Raw genomic sequence first — 18510 nt, 5'->3', positions numbered from 1 at the left:
CCTACAGAACTCCAAATAGATTGGACCAGAAAAGAAACACCTCCCGTCACATAATAGTCAAAACACCAAATGCACAAAATAAATAAAGAATATTAAAAGCAGTAAGGGAAAAAGGTCAAGTAGCATGTAAAGGCAGACCTATCAGAATCACACCAGACTTCTCGCCAGAAACTATGAAGGCCAGAAGATCCTGGACAGATATCATACAGACCCTAAGAGAACACAAATGCCAGTCCAGGTTACTGTATCCTGCAAAACTCTCAATTAACATAGATGGAGAAACCAAGATATTCCATGACAAAACCAAATTTACACAATATCTTTCTACAAATCCAGCCCTACAAAGGATAATAAATGGTAAAGCCCAACATAAGGAGGCAAGCTATACCCTAGAAGAAGCAAGAAACTAATCATCTTGGCAACAAAACAAAGAGAATGAAAGCACACAAACATAACCTCACATCCAAATATGAATATAACGAGAAGCAATAATCACTATTCCTTAATATCTCTCAACATCAATGGCCTCAACTCCCCAATAAAAAGACATAGATTAACAAACTGGATAGGCAACGAGGACCCTGCATTCTGCTGCCTACAGGAAACACACCTCAGAGACAAAGACAGACATTACCTCAGAGTGAATGGCTGGAAAACAATTTTCCAAGCAAATGGTCAGAAGAAGCAAGCTGGAGTAGCCATTCTAATATCAAATAAAATCAATTTTCAACTAAAAGTCATCAAAAAAGATAAGGAAGGACACTTCATATTCATCAAAGGAAAAATCCACCAAGATGAACTCTCAATCCTAAATATCTATGCCCCAAATACAAGGGCACCTACATATGTAAAAGAAACCTTACTAAAGCTCAAAACACACATTGCACCTCACACAATAATAGTGGGAGATTTCAACACCCCACTCTCATCAATGGACAGATCATGGAAACAGAAATTAAACAGAGATGTAGACAGACTAAGAGAAGTCATGAGCCAAATGGACTTAACGGATATTTATAGAACATTCTATCCTAAAGCAAAAGGATATACCTTCTTCTCAGCTCCTCATGGTACTTTCTCCAAAATTGACCATATAATTGGTCAAAAAACGAGCCTCAACAGGTACAGAAAGATAGAAATAATCCCATGCGTGCTATCGGACCACCACGGCCTAAAACTGGTCTCCAATAACAATCAAGGAAGAATGCCCACATATACTTGGAAATTGAACAATGCTCTACTCAATGATAACCTGGTCAAGGAAGAAATAAAGAAAGAAATTAAAAACTTTTTAGAATTTAATGAAAATGAAGGTACAACATACCCAAACTTATGGGACACAATGAAAGCTGTACTAAGAGGAAAACTCATAGTGCTGAATGCCTGCAGAAAGAAACAGGAAAGAGCATATGTCAGCAGCTTGACAGCACACCTAAAAGCTCTAGAACAAAAAGAAGCAAATACACCCAGGAGGAGTAGAAGGCAGGAAATAATCAAACTCAGAGCTGAAATCAACCAAGTAGAAACAAAAAGGACCATAGAAAGAATCAACAGAACCAAAAGTTGGTTCTTTGAGAAAATCAACAAGATAGATAAACCCTTAGCCAGACTAACGAGAGGACACAGAGAGTGCATCCAAATTAACAAAATCAGAAATGAAAAGGGAGACATAACAACAGATTCAGAGGAAATTAAAAAAATCATCAGATCTTACTATAAAAACCTATATTCAACAAAACTTGAAAATCTTCAGGAAATGGACAATTTCCTAGACAGATACCAGGTACCGAAGTTAAATCAGGAACAGATAAACCAGTTAAACAACCCCATAACTCCTAAGGAAATAGAAGCAGTCATTAAAGGTCTCCCAACCAAAAAGAGCCCAGGTCCAGACGGGTTTAGTGCAGAATTCTATCAAACCTTCATAGAAGACCTCATACCAATATTATCCAAACTATTCCACAAAATTGAAACAGATGGATCACTACCGAATACCTTCTACAAAGCCACAATTACTCTTATACCTAAACCACACAAAGACACAACAAAGAAAGAGAACTTCAGACCAATTTCCCTTATGAATATCGACGCAAAAATACTCAACAAAATTCTGGCAAACCGAATCCAAGAGCACATCAAAACAATCATCCACCATGACCAAGTAGGCTTCATCCCAGGCATGCAGGGATGGTTTAATATACGGAAAACCATCAACGTGATCCATTATATAAACAAACTGAAAGAACAAAACCACGTGATCATTTCATTAGATGCTGAGAAAGCATTTGACAAAATTCAACACCCCTTCATGATAAAAGTCCTGGAAAGAATAGGAATTCAAGGCCCATACCTGAACATAGTAAAAGCCATATACAGCAAACCAGTTGCTAACATTAAACTAAATGGAAAGAAACTTGAAGCAATCCCACTAAAATCAGCGACTAGACAAGGCTGCCCACTCTCTCCCTACTTATTCAATATAGTTCTTGAAGTTCTAGCCAGAGCAATCAGACAACAAAAGGAGGTCAAGGGGATACAGATCAGAAAAGAAGAAGTCAAATTATCACTATTTGCAGATGATATGATAGTATATTTAAGTGATCCCAAAAGTTCCACCAGAGAACTACTTAAGCTGATAAACAACTTCAGCAAAGTGGCTGGGTATAAAATTAACTCAAATAAATCAGTTGCCTTCCTCTATACAAAAGAGAAACAAGCCGAGAAAGAAATTAGGGAAACGACACCCTTCATAATAGACCCAAATAATATAAAGTACCTCGGTGTGACTTTAACAAAGCAAGTAAAAGATCTGTACAATAAGAACTTCAAGACACTGAAGAAGGAAATTGAAGAAGACCTCAGAAGATGGAAAGATCTCCCATGCTCATGGATTGGCAGGATTAATATAGTAAAAATGGCCATTTTACCAAAAGCAATCTACAGATTCAATGCAATCCCCATCAAAATACCAATCCAATTCCTCAAAGAGTTAGACAGAACAATTTGCAAATTTATCTGGAATAACAAAAAACCCAGGATAGCTAAAGCTATCCTCAACAATAAAAGGACTTCAGGGGGAATCACTATCCCTGAACTCAAGCAGTATTACAGAGCAATAGTGATAAAAACTGCATGGTATTGGTACAGAGACAGACAGATAGACCAATGGAACAGAATTGAAGACCCAGAAATGAACCCACACACCTATGGTCACTTGATTTTTGACAAAGGAGCCAAAACCATCCAATGGAAAAAAGATAGCATTTTCAGCAAATGGTGCTGGTTCAACTGGAGGTCAACATGTAGAAGAATGCAGATCGATCCATGCTTATCACCCTGTACAAAGCTTAAGTCCAAGTGGATCAAGGACCTCCACATCAAACCAGACACACTCAAACTAATAGAAGAAAAACTAGGGAAGCATCTGGAACACATGGGCACTGGAAAAAATTTCCTAAACAAAACACCAATGGCTTACGCTGTAAGATCAAGAATCGACAAATGGGATCTCATAAAACTGCAAAGCTTCTGTAAGGCAAAGGACACTGTGGTTAGGACAAATCGGCAACCAACAGATTGGGAAAAGATCTTTACCAATCCTACAACAGATAGAGGCCTTATATCCAAAATATACAAAGAACTCAAGAAGTTAGACCGCAGGGAAACAAATAACCCTATTAAAAATGGGGTTCAGAGCTAAACAAAGAATTCACAGCTGAAGAATGCCGAATGGCTGAGAAACACCTAAAGAAATGTTCAGCATCTTTAGTCATAAGGGAAATGCAAATCAAAACAACCCTGAGATTTCACCTCACACCAGTGAGAATGGCTAAGATCAAAAACTCAGGGAACAACAGATGCTGGCGAGGATGTGGAGAAAGAGGAACACTCCTCCATTGTTGGTGGGATTGCAGACTAGTATAACCATTCTGGAAATCAGTCTGGAGGATCCTCAGAAAATTGGACATTGAACTGCCTGAGGATCCAGGTATACCTCTCTTGGGCATATACCTAAAAGATGCCCCAACATATAAAAAAGACACGTGCTCCACTATGTTCATTGCAGCCTTATTTATAATAGCCAGAATGTGGAAAGAACCCAGATGCCCTTCAACAGAGGAATGGATACAGAAAATGTGGTACATCTACACAATGGAATATTACTCAGCTATCAAAAACAACGACTTTATGAAATTCGTAGGCAAATGGTTGGAACTGGAAAATATCATCCTGAGTGAGCTAACCCAATCACAGAAAGACCTACGTGGTATGCACTCATTGATAAGTGGCTATTAGCCCAAATGCTTGAATTACCCTAGATGCCTAGAACAAATGAAACTCAAGACGGATGATCAAAATGTGAATGCTTCACTCCTTCTTTAAAAGGGGAACAAGAATACCCTTGGCAGGGAATAGAGAGGCAAAGATTAAAACAGAGACTGAAGGAACACCCATTCAGAGTCTGCCCCACATGTGGCCCATACATATACAGCCACCCAATTAGACAAGATGGATGAAGCAAAGAAGTGCAGGCCGACAGGAGCCAGATGTAGATCGCTCCTGAGAGACACAGCCAGAATACAGCAAATACAGAGGCGAATGCCAGCAGCAAACCACTGAACTGAGAATAGGACCCCCGTTGAAGGAATCAGAGAAAGAACTGGAAGAGCTTGAAGGGGCTCGAGACCCCATATGTACAACAATGCCAAGCAACCAGAGCTTCCAGGGACTAAGCCACTACCTAAAGACTATACATGGACTGACCCTGGACTCTGACCTCATAGGTAGCAATGAATATCCTAGTAAGATCACCAGTGGAAGGGGAAGCCCTGGGTCCTGCTAAGACTGAACCCCCAGTGAACTAGACTGTGGGGGGAGGGCGGCAATGGGGGGAGGGTTTGGATGGGAACACCCATAAGGAAGGGGAGGGGGGAGGGGGGAGGGGGATGTTTGCCCGGATACCAGGAAAGGGAATAACACTCGAAATGTATATAAGAAATACTCAAGTTAATAAAAAAAATAAAATGTAAAAAAAAAAGAAAGGAAACCCCCCCCCCAAAAAAAAACATATTAGAGCTGATTTTCTGTTGAAGTTTCCAAGTGAGGGTCTAGTGCCATTATCTTCGTAGCTAAAATACAAACAGGTAGTTGACAACCTAGGTAAACAGTCCAAATCAGAACTGTGTGCCACTGCTTCTGAGGACTCTTTATTTTCCTATCCTTGTATAGGACTGCCCACACAGGAATGGCATCTTAGCTTATACATAGCAGGAGGTGCCGTGTCACAATATGTCCCTAATGTGAGTGACTATGTATAACAAACTCTGGGCTTGTTTACGCTCTATCTCTGCAAACATACTGATTTGTTTTTGAAGTTTTTAATGTAGTTTTATAAATATGAGTTCTGAAAACATTATTCAGTGATGGCATGTTTTTAGTGTAACTAGTTGAGCAGATTCCCAAGTATGATATGCTCAGTTTCACCTGTTTATTACTCAAGAGCACAGTGTACTTTGTCGGGCTTGTTTATGCTCTCAGCAACCATTTTGTCCCCACAAACTTTCAAAGGAATATCTGTCCTATTGCAGCCTCAACTTTCTCTGGCCCTGGCAAAACTGCTTGTTGGTTTTTCTTCCTCTGAGGTCCACACATTTTATCTTTATATTTTTTTCTTCAAAAATACTTTTATTTGTTTCTTTGTGTACACAGGTGAGGGTGTGGAAGCCAGAGGACAACGTGATGGGGTAGGTTTCTCTCCTTCCACCACGTAGGTCCCTTGTCTGATACCCCGGTCCTCCAGCTTGGCACCAGAGAGGTTACTGATCTCCCAGGAGAAAGACTTGCCATTTCTCTCTGGTAATTTGGGCTCAAAGGTAAATCTACAGGTGCATATTTCATGTCCTTTGTTTTTCTGTAAATTATAGCAAACTATAAAACTGCTTTAGGCAAGGTATAGCAAAACTAAGAATGTCTTTTTCCCAATTCTTGCAAAAATCTAAAACAAAAATCTCCTTTGCCTGCGTCTTTCTATATATCGTCATTTTTTTATAAATGTAGGTGAACATTTGAACTCAGAGCCTGACCTTATGGCTTAGGACTCCAGTAAGATGAGGATTTATGTGAATTTCCTGGTTTCCCTGGAAAGGTAACACCAAAGGGAGAAATTTTAATGAAATTCTGGTTTCTATGGCAACCAGGATATGTCAACTTTATACTCAAGGAAGAAAGGTTTAACAAAGCTGTTTCCAGGCTAGAAAGGATAAACAGCAAAAATATGACCTAATGAGCTGTGTGTGTGTGTGTGTGTGTGTGTGTGTGTGTGTGTGTGTGTGTGTAAGTTATATTTTTTAGATATTAGAGGATGTAAACCTTACTGCTTTGTTGAATTGTCTGCAAGTTTATACCACAGAGAGTCTGAAGTTATGAGTCACCTGCTATCTTTTTCTGTTTCTATGTCCTCAGATAACTCCTACCATGCAAGAGTATTATTTTTTGAATTCCTTAAGAAATATCAAGGTTCCCGTGTCCTGCTGTTTCCCTGACTTTACAGCTCTCCACCCCCCTGTGGACCCTTTTTAGTTTGTTGGTTTCTGCTGTTGCTCCAGCTTACAGACTAACATCTCCAAGTAAGTGCTAAGAAACCCAAATAAGAGAGATATATAGCATTATTCGCAGTCTGAGTTACCTCTCTTTGTTTTACATATGTTCGATTTCCATCTATTTCCCCCAAAACTTCATTATTTCATTGTTCTTTCCAGTTGATTAGAATTCTATTGTGTATGAGTACCACAGTTTCATTATCCAGCCACCAACTGAAGGACATTTAAGTTGTTTCTCTTTTCTAGCTATTTTGACTAGAGTAGCAATGCACATGGCTGAACAGGTTTTGTGGAGTAGGGTGTCAAGTCCTTTTGGCAAGGAGTAGTATATGGGGACTTTAACTGGGAATCGAGTATGGAGAGGAGCTTTAACTAGGGAGTGAGGAGGGAGCAGAGCTCTAACTGGGGAAGCAAGAAGGCTGGCAAAACAGAAAAAGAGTGAGAGAGGAGGGATCAATAACAACTAAAGATGGTTGAAAGAGACATAGGGAATCACTTTTATATTAGAGGTACCTAATATAATATATTATTATTATTATTATTATTATTATTATTATTATTATTATTATTTCCCAGTGCTGGGATTAAAAGCATGTATCCCATGCTCAGCATATATATATACATATATGATATTTATGTTTGATATATATATATATATACATACATATATATATATATGGAAAGATCTTTGAAAAGTTGTCCAACAAGGCTACTGGGTACAGGCTTTGAGGTTTCAAAAGACTCCAAATAATAATATTTAGCTTTTAATGATTTTTTTTCAAAAAATGGAAGATGGTTAATCATGTCTGATTTTGACTTTGTCCAGGTTTTTCATTAGACTTTGATTTGTAGGAGTTTGGCTATTGTGTTTGCAGGTAGGTATGTTTAGGAGACATGTATTGGTTTCTCTCTACCCGAGTGAAAGTTACAATTGGAAATTTTGCTATTGTTCATTATTGTCTCCCTTTAAAGATTCTGCTTCTCCAGGCTCTCTCCTGGCACTAATTTGCATATCACTTTTGTGATTAGGTACACAATCAGTGATCAATGTGAATTATTAATGTAACAGTGTTTCAAAGATCTTTCCTCACATGCTCTTTTGTGTGATAGAATGTTTTCATGATAACTCTACCTTTATAAACTTACATCTGGTGTTTTATAGTTCCTGAAACTATGTCATAACCAAAGCATACACATATGTAAATGCATTTCCCTTCATAGTACTGAGGGTTAAATCATGTCTGCTTCATTGTCCACTTCCATATTTGCTCCCTTCTTGTTTACTATGTATCTCTGATCATATTTTTATACTTTTCAGGACACTGACATTTTTATGTTGGATTAATAATATATAGCATTGTCTTTCATAGGTATCTTTTATTTTACAATAGGATCTCCCTATGCAGATCAAGCAGACCTGGAATTCACAAGAGATCTGCCTGACTCTCTCTCACCAGTGCTGAGATTAAAGGCATGTATCCCATGCTCAGCATATATATATTTGTTATTTTTATTATATATATACATATATATATCAGAATTTCCCCCTTCTTTTCCTTTCTTTACTCCCTCACATGTATCCCCTTGATTTCGCTCAAATTCATGACTTCTTTTTCTTTAATTGTTCTTACACACACACACACACACACATTTACACATACATATCCTAAATATATAAATATGTTGTCAGTCTATATAATATTGCTTTAATGTGTTTGATTTCAGAGCTGACGGGCATATAATCTACATTATATATATTACATTGTTGCCTAAATTGAGTTTTAAGCTTTTAAAGTTGCATATTTTTAGTATACTAAGACCCACATTAATCTTTGACATTGATAAATAACTTCATATTGGTTTAGAATAGAGATAGTTCAGTCTGTCTCATGCATAACAGGTTGGTTGTATCTAATTCTTTGTTCTTATGATACATTACAATGCAATGGCTTATTATATTACAGTTTATCACAACAACACAAGTTTATCATTAAATTAAGAAAGAAATATGCTGTTTTCTTTCTTAATGTTAGTCACCTGAATGTTAGCAACTGCGGAGATCTCACTACTGCAAATATCAGTTACCATTACCTCTTAATCCAAAGTACTGTGTGCTTTAAAAAAAAGATTTAATTTTATTTTTATCTATGTATAGGCGTCTATGTGTGCAGGTGTCTTCAAAATACAGAAGATGTCAGTTCCCCTTGAGCTGGAGTTACAGGCAGTTGTAAGCTTCTGCTGTTGGTGCTAAGAAGGAAATCTGGGTCCTCTAGAAGAGCAGCTCGTAACTGCTAAGCCGTATCTCCAGTCCCCAGAACACGCAATTATTACAGTTACAAGCAATATTTGATACTTCCACTGTTAAAAAGTACTCCAGAGCAAAAGGTAAAAATAACTTTGAAAGAATGTTGGCCTGTAAGACTGGAGAAATAATCCTAAGTGTGATAGAGTATTGGCCTTTGAAGTAGAGATTACTCAGGATAATTCAAGAAACAAACTCCCTAAAGGTGAATTGTGAATTAGTCTAGTGATCCGGAGTACTCTGCGTTTCGTTTTCTAAGAGGAAAGTCCTTGCAAGTGTGTACTAGAAGAACAGGTTTGTTGACTCAGTTTAGTGCAACTCAGCAGCTGAGTATTGAGAATTTGGTCATTTGAATATGTACTTTTATGGTTATAGGATATAATTTGGGAAAGTGAAAAACAAACTTTTTTTTTATTCTCTAATCTTTTTTTATAGTCCAGTCGTTATCTCCTTCCTAGTCTAACCTCTGACTGTCCCACATTCTATACCTCCTCACCCAGCTCCAAGAGATTGTCCCCACCCACCTCTTTCAAGGGTTAGGTGCCTCTTCTCTCCCTGAGGCCAAACCTGACAGTCCTCTGCTCTATATGTGTCAGGGTTTCATATCAGCTGGTCTATGCTGCCTGGTTGGTGGCTCAGTGTCTGAGAAATCTCAAGAGTCCAGGTTAGTTAAGAATGCTGATCTTCCTATGGGGTGGTCCTCCTGCTCAGGATCTTCCAGACTTTCCCCAACTCAAGCACAGAGGTTCCTAGCTTCTGTCCATTGGGTGGATGTAAGTATCTGCATCTGACTCTTTCAGCTGTTTGTTGGGCCTCTCAGAGGGCAGCCATGCTAGGCTCATACCTGTAAGCATGTCATAGCATTAGTAATAATGTCAGACCTTGGAGCCTCCCCTTGAGCTGGATCCCAAGTTGGACTAGTCACTGGACCTCCTTTCCCTCAGTCTCGTCTCCATTTTTGACCCTGAAGTTCTTTTAGACAGGAGCAATTCTTGGTCAGAGTTTTTGACTGTAGGATGGCAACTCTGTCTTAGAGTTTTAGTGCTGTGAACATATATCATGACCAAGGTAATTCTTATAAGGAAAGCATCTAATTGGGGCTGGCTTACAGGTTCAGAGGTTCAGTCCATTATCACCAAGGTGGGAACATGATCCAGGCAGGCATGTTGTGGGAGGAGCTGAAAGTTCTGTATTTTCATCAAGGCTGCTAGCACAATACTGACTTCCAGGCAGCTAGGATGAGGGTCTTAAAGCCCACACCCACAGTGACACACCTATTCCAGCAAGGCAACACCTCCAAATACTACCACTCCCTGGGCCAACCATATTCAAACCATGAAAAACTCCCATTCTTCCAATTGGTGCCCTGCCTTTCTGCTGGAGGTGGACTCTATGAGTTCCCTCTCCCCACTGTAGGGCATTTCATCTAAGGTACCTCCCTTTGATACCTCACCTCTCAGGTCTCTGGAACATTCTAGAGGGTCACCTCCACCTCCTCCTCCCAAGATTGCCTGTTTCCATTCTTTCTGCTGGCCTTCAGGTTTGCATTCCTGTTTCCCCCTCCCATTACCTGATCCCATTTCACTTTACCTCTCCCTGTCCTGTCTCCCACTCAGGTCTTTCCCTCCCTCTGTCCACCATGATTGCTTTCTTCTCCCTCTCAAGTGGGACTGAGGCATCCACACTTTGGCCCTTCTGCTTGTTAACCTTCTTGAGTTCTGTGGATTATGTCCTGGTTATTCTGTACTTTTTTGGCAAGTATCCACTTATTACTGAGAACATACTGTGCATGTCCTTTTAGGTCTGAGTTATCTCACTCAGGCTATTTTCTAGTTCCATCCATTTGCCTGCAAAACTCAAGATGCCCTTGTTCTTAATAACTGAGTAGTATTCCATTGTGTAAATGAACCACAGCTATTCTTCTCTTGTGGGACATCTGGGTTGTTTCCAGCTTCTGGTGCTCACAAATAAGGCTGCTATGAACATATGCCCCTGTGGCCTGCTGGGGCATCTTTTGGGTATATCCCCAAGAGTGATATTGATGGGGCTTCAGGTAGATCTATTCCCAATTTTCTGAGAAACCTCCAGATTGATTTTCTGAGTGGTTATACCAGTTTACAATCCCACCAGCAATGGAAGAGTCTTGTTCTTTCTCCACATCCTTGCCAACATGTGCTGTCACCTGAGGTTTTAATCTTAGCCATTCTGATTGGTGTAAGGTGAAATATCAGGGTCATTTTGACTTGCATTTCTCTGGTCACTAATGACTTTGAACATTTCTTTAAGTGTTTCTCAGCCATTCGAAATTCCTCTGTTGTGAATTCTCTGTTTAGTTCTATACCCCATTTTTTTTTTGATTGGGTTGTTCGGTTTTCTTTGATGGTTAGCTTCTTGAGTTCTTTATATATTTTGAGTAATTAGCCCTTTGTAGGATGTGGGGTTAGTGAAGTTTTATTCCCCAATCTGTAGGTTGCTGTTTTGTCCTCTTGACCGTGTCCTTTGCCTTACAGAAGCTTTTCTGTTTTATGAGGTCCCATTTATCCATTCTTGATCTTAGAGTCTGAGCCATTGGAGTTGTATTTTGGGAATCCCTAGCTCCCATTCCCCGTGCCAGTGAGTTCCATGTGCTTTCCCATTTTTTTCTATTAGATTCAGTATAACTGCTTTTATGTTGAAGTCCTTGATTCACTTGGACTTGAGCTTTGTGCAAGGTGACAAATATGTATCTATTTTCATTTTTATACACACAGACTTCCAGTTATACCAGCACCATTTATTGAAGATGCATTCTTTTTCCCATTGTATATTTTTGCCTCCTTTGTCAAAGATCAAGTGTCCATAAGTATGCAGTTTTATTTCTGGGTCTCCAATGCTATTCCATTGATGAATCTGTCTGACTCTGTACCAATACCATGCAGTTTTTATCACTATTGCTCTGTAGTATAGCTTGATGTCAGGGATGGCGATTCCCCAACAAGTTCTTTTATTGCTAAATATTGTTTCACAATTCTAGGTTTTTTGTTTTTCCAGATGAATTTGAGAATTGCTCTTTCTATGTCTTGGATGAATTGTTTTGGACTTTTGATGGGAATTGTGTTAAATCTTTAGATTGCTTTTGGAAGGATGGCTATTTTTACTATGCTAATTCTACCGATCAATGAGCATGGGAGATCTCTCCATTTTCTAAGATCTTCTAAAATTTCTTTCTTGAGAGACTTGAAGTTCTTGTCATACAGATCTTTCACTTGCTTGGTTAGAGTCACACCAAGGTATTTTATATTATCTATGTGACTATTATTTATTGTGACTATTGTGAACAGTGTTGTTTCCCTAATTTATTTCTCAGCCTATTTATTATTTGTATAAGGTAAGGCTACTGATTTATTTGAGTTAATTTTATATCCAGCCACTTTGCTGAAATGGTTTATCATCTGTACAAGTAAACAGCAGGATATAGTCAAACTCAGAGCCAAAATCAACCAGATAGAAACAAAGAGAGCTATACAAAGAATCAACAAAACCAAAAGCTGGTTCTTTGAGAAAATCAACAAGATAGATAAGCCCTTAGCCAAACTAATTAAAGGGCACAGAGACAGTATTCAAATTAACAAAATCAGAAATGAAAAGGGAGACATAACAACAGAAATTGAGGAAATTAAAAAAAATTATCAGACCCTACTACAAAAGCCTATACTCAATAAAACTGGAAAATCTAGACGAAATGGTTGATTTTCTGGACAGATACTATGTATCAAAGTCAAATCAAGAACAGGTAAACTATCTAAACAGGCCCATATCCCCTAAGGAAATAGAAGAAGTAATTAAAAACCTTCCAACAACAACAACAATAACAACTAAGCCCAGGGCCAGATGGCTTTAGTACAGAATTCTACCAGACCTTCAAAGAGCTAATCCTAACACTCCTCAAACTATTCCATAAAATAGAAACAGAAGTAACACTACCTAATTCATTCTATGAAGCCACAATGACTCCGATACTTAAACTACATAAGGACCCAACCAAAAAAAGAAAACTTCAGACCAGTTTGCTTATGAATATCAATGCAAAAATGCACCATAAAATTACTGCAATCTGAATCCAAGAACACGTCAAAATCAACATTCACCACCGTCAAGTAGGCGTCTTCCCAGGGATGCAAGGTTGGGTCAATGTATGAAACAAATTTTAAAAATATTCTCAGTATAAAGCTGATGCCAGTTCTATAAAATGTCACTTAAATACTCTTTACAAAAGCATTGCTCCAATAGTGAGGACTTCTTTGATGACATATCTTTTATCAGGGAGATATATTGTAGAACAACAATGCTAACCAACTAGAGCTTCCAGGGACTAAGCCACTACCCAAAGACTATATACATGGACTGACCCTGGACTCCAACTGCATACGTAGCAGAGAATAGCTTTGTTGGGGCAGCAGTGGAAGGGGAAGCCCTTGGTCCTGCCAAAGTTGGACCCCCAGTGCAGGGGAATATGGGCTGACAGTAAGGGGGATGGATGGGGAACACCATTATGGGGGAGGGGGAGGAGAGCGGGGCTTATGGACAGGAAACTGGGAAAGGGAACAACATTTGAAATGTAAGTAAAGAAATATATCTAATAAAAAAGCAGTTTTATAAACCAATTTATTTTAATAAAGGATACTTCTGACTCATATTTTAAAAATACCTTTTAGAGATTTAGAAATTATGAACCCCAGAGCTTAAAAGAAGCTATAATAAAAAGCTAATAATTGTAGAGAAAGTGTATTGGGGTCAAAGTGGAAAAAATGAAAATTATCTCAGGAGGATGTTGTAACAAGGTTTATATCAAAAAATTATGGTATTTTAAAAGTTTTTTACTTTTGAGCTTATATAATTATAACATTTCTCCTTTGTCTTTCCTCTCTCGAAACCCTCCCATATACCTCTTTTTATTGTCCTTAAAATTCATGGCCTCTTTCTTTAATTAATTGTTAGTGGATGTATTTCTGTTTATTTATCATCTATCTCTATCTGTCTGTCTGTCTTCCAAAGTATAACCACTTGTTCACTTTATATATTGTTACTCATATATGTTTTAAGGGCTGACCATTTGTAACTAAACAAGCAATTGGTGTGCTCGTCTCTGAGGAAAAGCAACACTCCTGCTCCCAGCATGCCTCAATTGCTCATAGTTCTTTATATCAGGCTGAAGCCTTGTGGGATCTTCCCCATTCAGTTTGACATGCCCATTGGTGCTGTTTGTGTTCACCTCGTTTCTGGACAATCATGTTGATAAGACGTTATGGGTGTAGTTCCTGACATTACTAGGAGACAGTCTCATAGCAAATTTAGGGATTGTGCAAGTTTAGTAAATTAGAGATGATAGATTCTCCTCCAATAACCATGACCTCACGAGCCTTGAGTAGTTAGCAAGGTTTCCAGTTCCAGGCATGAAGGATCTCTTATCAAGTGGGCCTTATGTCAAATTAGGGAGCTGTGGGCTACTGCCAGCACTGTACCCTGTGTGTTATTGTGCCATGCTGGTCATTGATGTAGTTCATAGGCATCATAGCTAGGTAGAAGTGTTGAGTTCTTCCTTCCTGTGGAAACTTGCAGGGAACTTTCCGGTGTCATGAAGTCTAGTTCTCAGGAAGGTGGATTTCAGGTCAGTTCCAGTTCTGGAGCCTGTGGACCCTGTTTCTGAAGTGCATGGTGTCTTCAGCAATGGGGATTTATTCTCCACATCTGGGGAGTGACTAAAGGCTAAAGTAATGGGATGCATTTTTAGAGGTCTTTTGGGCAACCCTGGCCAGCGACTCAAAAAAAGATTGCTTTTCTTTCCTTTCCTTTCCTTTCCTTTCCTTTCCTTTCCTTTCCTTTCCTTTCCTTTCCTTTCCTTTCCTTTCCTTTCCTCTCCTCTCCTCTCCTTTCCTTTTTCCTTTCCTTTCCTTTCTTTTCCTTTTCATTTTCTCTTTAAATGATATAAATCATCACTTGGGAAAGGAGCTAACCACTTTGAGCTAAAATCATTTCTCCAGAGACTGTGGCTGTTACTTGGAAAATCAAAATTACTTTCTATATAATTACTTGACTCTTTCATCCTTCAGTTCGTGAGTAAATGTCATATACCCAAAGTTAACAAGAACTTTAACCTGAAAACTATTTAATTTGAAAGGCGTATTAATAAATACATTTGGTATTTTGAGATAATGTCTCAGTGTGGCCTATGCTAGAACTCACTATGTTATGCAGGTTGAAAAGTACCAGGCCTATAGATGTGAACTACTTACTACACATGCTTTGAATCAATTTCTTTATGGTCTACTATTGATTGTTATGCTCTAGATTTCAGGGTGGACAATAATTCCATTTTATAGATGCCATTTGATTTGATTCTAGACACAGATATTCAAAGTGTTTTTATACACATGATCTTTGGAGCAGTTGAATGTCTTATGGTTATTGCTAGTTTTTTTTCCTTCTTAAGCTTCCTTTGTTTGAGAAAAAATGTTTGGGATTTTTAGATGAATGGGTGGAAGTCGAAGAGATCACATTGAGAGAGATAATCCCGATCCAGAAAGGCCAGGATCTCATTTGCTCTCATCTTTGACTCCTAGTTGCAAAACTTCAAGTGTGAGTATAAAACCCCATATAAGCTCAGAAAGCCAACAAGTAAAAGGGGCCGTGGGGACTGGAAAATGGTAGTCCTATGAACTTGACGAGATGTAGAACTGCCTCAGAAGAAAGTCTGCATGAGCAATCATTTAGATCAGGTTGGCCTGTGCGTATGTCTTCAGGGAATTGTCTTAAATACTTTTAACTGATATGAGAAGGTCCAGCCTAAAACCTAAAAAACCTAAAATCCTGTGCCATCCCTTGGGTATGGGTCCTGGACTGGGCAGAAGGGAAGAAAGGGGGAACATGTGCATCAGTTGCTCATTTCTTTATGCTGAGGACATAATTTAATGTGACCCTTTCCCTCAAGCTTTTGTTGCTGTGACTTCCCTGATATAATAGACTATATCATGTTTATTTTGTCACAGGGTATTTTACTGCAGGAATGTGAAACAAAACTAGGAAGCATGGTGTTGTTAATATATATTGATACTAGTTAATATAGTATTGAATAATATAGTAATGATAATATTTAATACAGTGTTGATTAACATAGTATTGATACTATTGTGGAAAGTATGATAAATATTTGTATATCTTTAGGCCCCTTTCTATCATCCATATCTATTTCTCTGCTTATTTAGAGGAAGGAAAGAGGTATTTCTACTAGCACAATATATAAAAAAAATTCTGTAAAATTTTATTTACTTTTGTAAGGGAACAGCAAAATTATATGGTTTAGTATACATTTTTTGTGTTTGTTTTTTTCAAACACACATTGCTTTTTTTCATCAGAATTTAACCATACTATACGTGCATATTAAACTTACTGGGAAAATATGGAATTAAATATTAATATTAGCAAATATTAAATATGCATAATTTTTGATGCCAATTTGGTATTTGTTTAGAAACACATAGGTAGAATTAAAATCTAGAGACATGTAGATTCAATTATTTATAGAGAATCTCTGATTCCTGAGCTTACAATGATTAATTTATTTTTTGAATAAAAATATTAAACATAGTTTTCAACTTTTACTTAATCATTAAATAAGTAAATTAGTAAATGTGAAAACATCTTTTATACTGGAAATAGAAACATTCAAAGTATTGTATATATGTAATAGTCATAGAATACAGTCATCAATGTCAGATGTCATGTTTAACCAGGATGATGGTGTACATCTACAGTTCAAGCTGTATCAGAGGTTGACAGAGGATAACACAGTTGCGGCCAGTTTGGACAACTTGGTGAGACTCTATCTCAATGTTTTAAAAAAATTAATAAAACAATCAAGTAAATTATAAAATTACAAAATGGGTCTGAATATGTAACTCTGTGGTAGAGAGCTTACCTAGGATAGATGAGGCCTGCCATTTTCCTGGAGCCTTAGGTGTCAGGGTTGTGTTGTGGAGGTATTGTGGGGTGTTCAACACCCCACAATAACTTATTTTCTGTATTTTGACAAGTTCCAGATCTCTGTAATGGTCTCCTTTTCTGTCACAAAAAGATGCTTCTTTGGTGAAGAGCGAGAATTGCATTTATTTGTTGTATAAGGGTATTTAGAATTCAGTTAGAAATTATATTGGCCTAGGGAAATGGTAACAGTAGGTTCTCCTTCAAGATCTATGACCCTGGGGAGTTGGCAAGATTTACAATACCAAGCATGAATTTCCTGCTATCAAATAGGCCTTAAATTCAACTCAGCAGCTTTTGCTTACCCACAAAATAAATACATCATGATGGCACCATTCAGAATATCCTGCTGGGCTCATCATCATTCTTGTAGTTTATAGGGGTTATAGCTGTGAGGGAATATTAAGTTGCTTGCTTTTCCATTTGCGACTGACATAGTACCTTTAGATGCTGTGAGAGCTGGTCCTCAGAAAGAAGCTTCTAGTCAGTTCCAGTTTGACTCTTCCTGTGTCCTCAACAATAGGTTCTGGGAGGCAACAACAATAGCTTATCCATTTTGGACTTGTCTTGAACTCTGCTGAGCAACACATAGAAGGAAAGTATGTTTCTTATGCCAGCCCTGGGGATGTTGTTTTTGATAATCTATGAGACTTGGGAGGGACATTAGCACCCTGTGGAGCGTATCTCTAATTATACTACATAGATGTGTTATAAAATAATGTTTTCTATGGTTTTTAAAAGCATCCTCAGCGTCGTATATTTTTCTTTTCTCTATTTCCCTTCACATTGCCTTCCTCCCATCTCTCTAGTTTATGTCCTCTCCACTTTCCCCATGTCTTTCTCTATAGAACTTGTGCTGTACTTTCTCCTTCTGTAATGCTCCTTATACAAACCTCCTGCCATGGTCCCTTTCTACTTTCTTGGCTCTACAAATAAGGGAGAACATGCAGCATTTTCCTTTCTGTGTCTTTTTTTTTTTTACCTCACTCAATATAATGTATTTTAGTTCCACCCATTTATGTGAAAAGTTCTTGTTTTCACTTTTTTTTATTTACAGTCAAATAGAATTCCTTTGTGTATATGTACACTATTTTCATTATTCAGTTAAAAGAGGCTTAGGTTCTTTCCATTTTCTATCTGTTGTGAGTGGCAAAAAAAAAAAAGTGGCGGAGAAACACCTGTACAGTAGGATGTCTAACCCCCTTTGTTTTATTAGAATCCTCCACACTGGTTTCTAGAGTGGCTACCACAGTTGGCAATGTGACCAGTAGTGCACCAATGGTCCACTTTACCTATATTATCACTATCATTTGCTCTCAGCTGTTTTCTTGACCTTAGTCATCATGACTGGGATAAGATGAAATCTCACAGTAGTTGTAAATTCATTTCTTTAATCGCTAAGGATATTGAACACTTTTAAAGACATTCCTTAGTCATTTTTATTGTATGTATTTCCTTTGGGAACTCTTGCTTCAGGTACACAGCCATTTTTAATTGGGTCATTTATTTTTGATAACTTGTTATTTATTCATTTTATGGCTTTTCCATTCTCTGTGTAGTCTAGATTTTTATCCTTTACCAGATAGTTAGCT

The 18510-nt window shown here is 38.0% G+C and overlaps 2 long non-coding RNA genes across 3 annotated transcripts in view; both read left to right on the top strand.

Moving 5' to 3' along the window:
• Positions 1-8143, top strand: part of LOC103690886 (uncharacterized) — a 40639-nt gene extending 32496 nt beyond the window's left edge. The window contains exons 8-10 of one of the 2 annotated variants that reach the window (XR_010061343.1): positions 5710-5873; positions 6463-6626; positions 7991-8143. This is a non-coding gene — a long non-coding RNA (uncharacterized LOC103690886). The remainder of the gene's footprint in view (positions 1-5709; positions 5874-6462; positions 6627-7990) is intronic. The other variant, XR_010061342.1, reaches the window with a different exon arrangement.
• A 612-nt stretch (positions 8144-8755) lies between these two features.
• LOC108349242 (uncharacterized) overlaps positions 8756-18510 on the top strand; it is a 67975-nt gene continuing 58220 nt past the window's right edge. Inside the window, exons 1-3 of the long non-coding RNA XR_001842751.3 lie at positions 8756-8984; positions 15408-15516; positions 16672-16752. This is a non-coding gene — a long non-coding RNA (uncharacterized LOC108349242). The remainder of the gene's footprint in view (positions 8985-15407; positions 15517-16671; positions 16753-18510) is intronic.

This window comes from Rattus norvegicus, chromosome X, assembly GCF_036323735.1.
Source record: "Rattus norvegicus strain BN/NHsdMcwi chromosome X, GRCr8, whole genome shotgun sequence".
NCBI classification, from domain to species: Eukaryota; Metazoa; Chordata; class Mammalia; order Rodentia; family Muridae; genus Rattus; species Rattus norvegicus.
The sequence above is the reverse complement of the archived record's forward strand: the minus strand, read 5'-3'. Positions and strand labels throughout refer to the sequence as shown.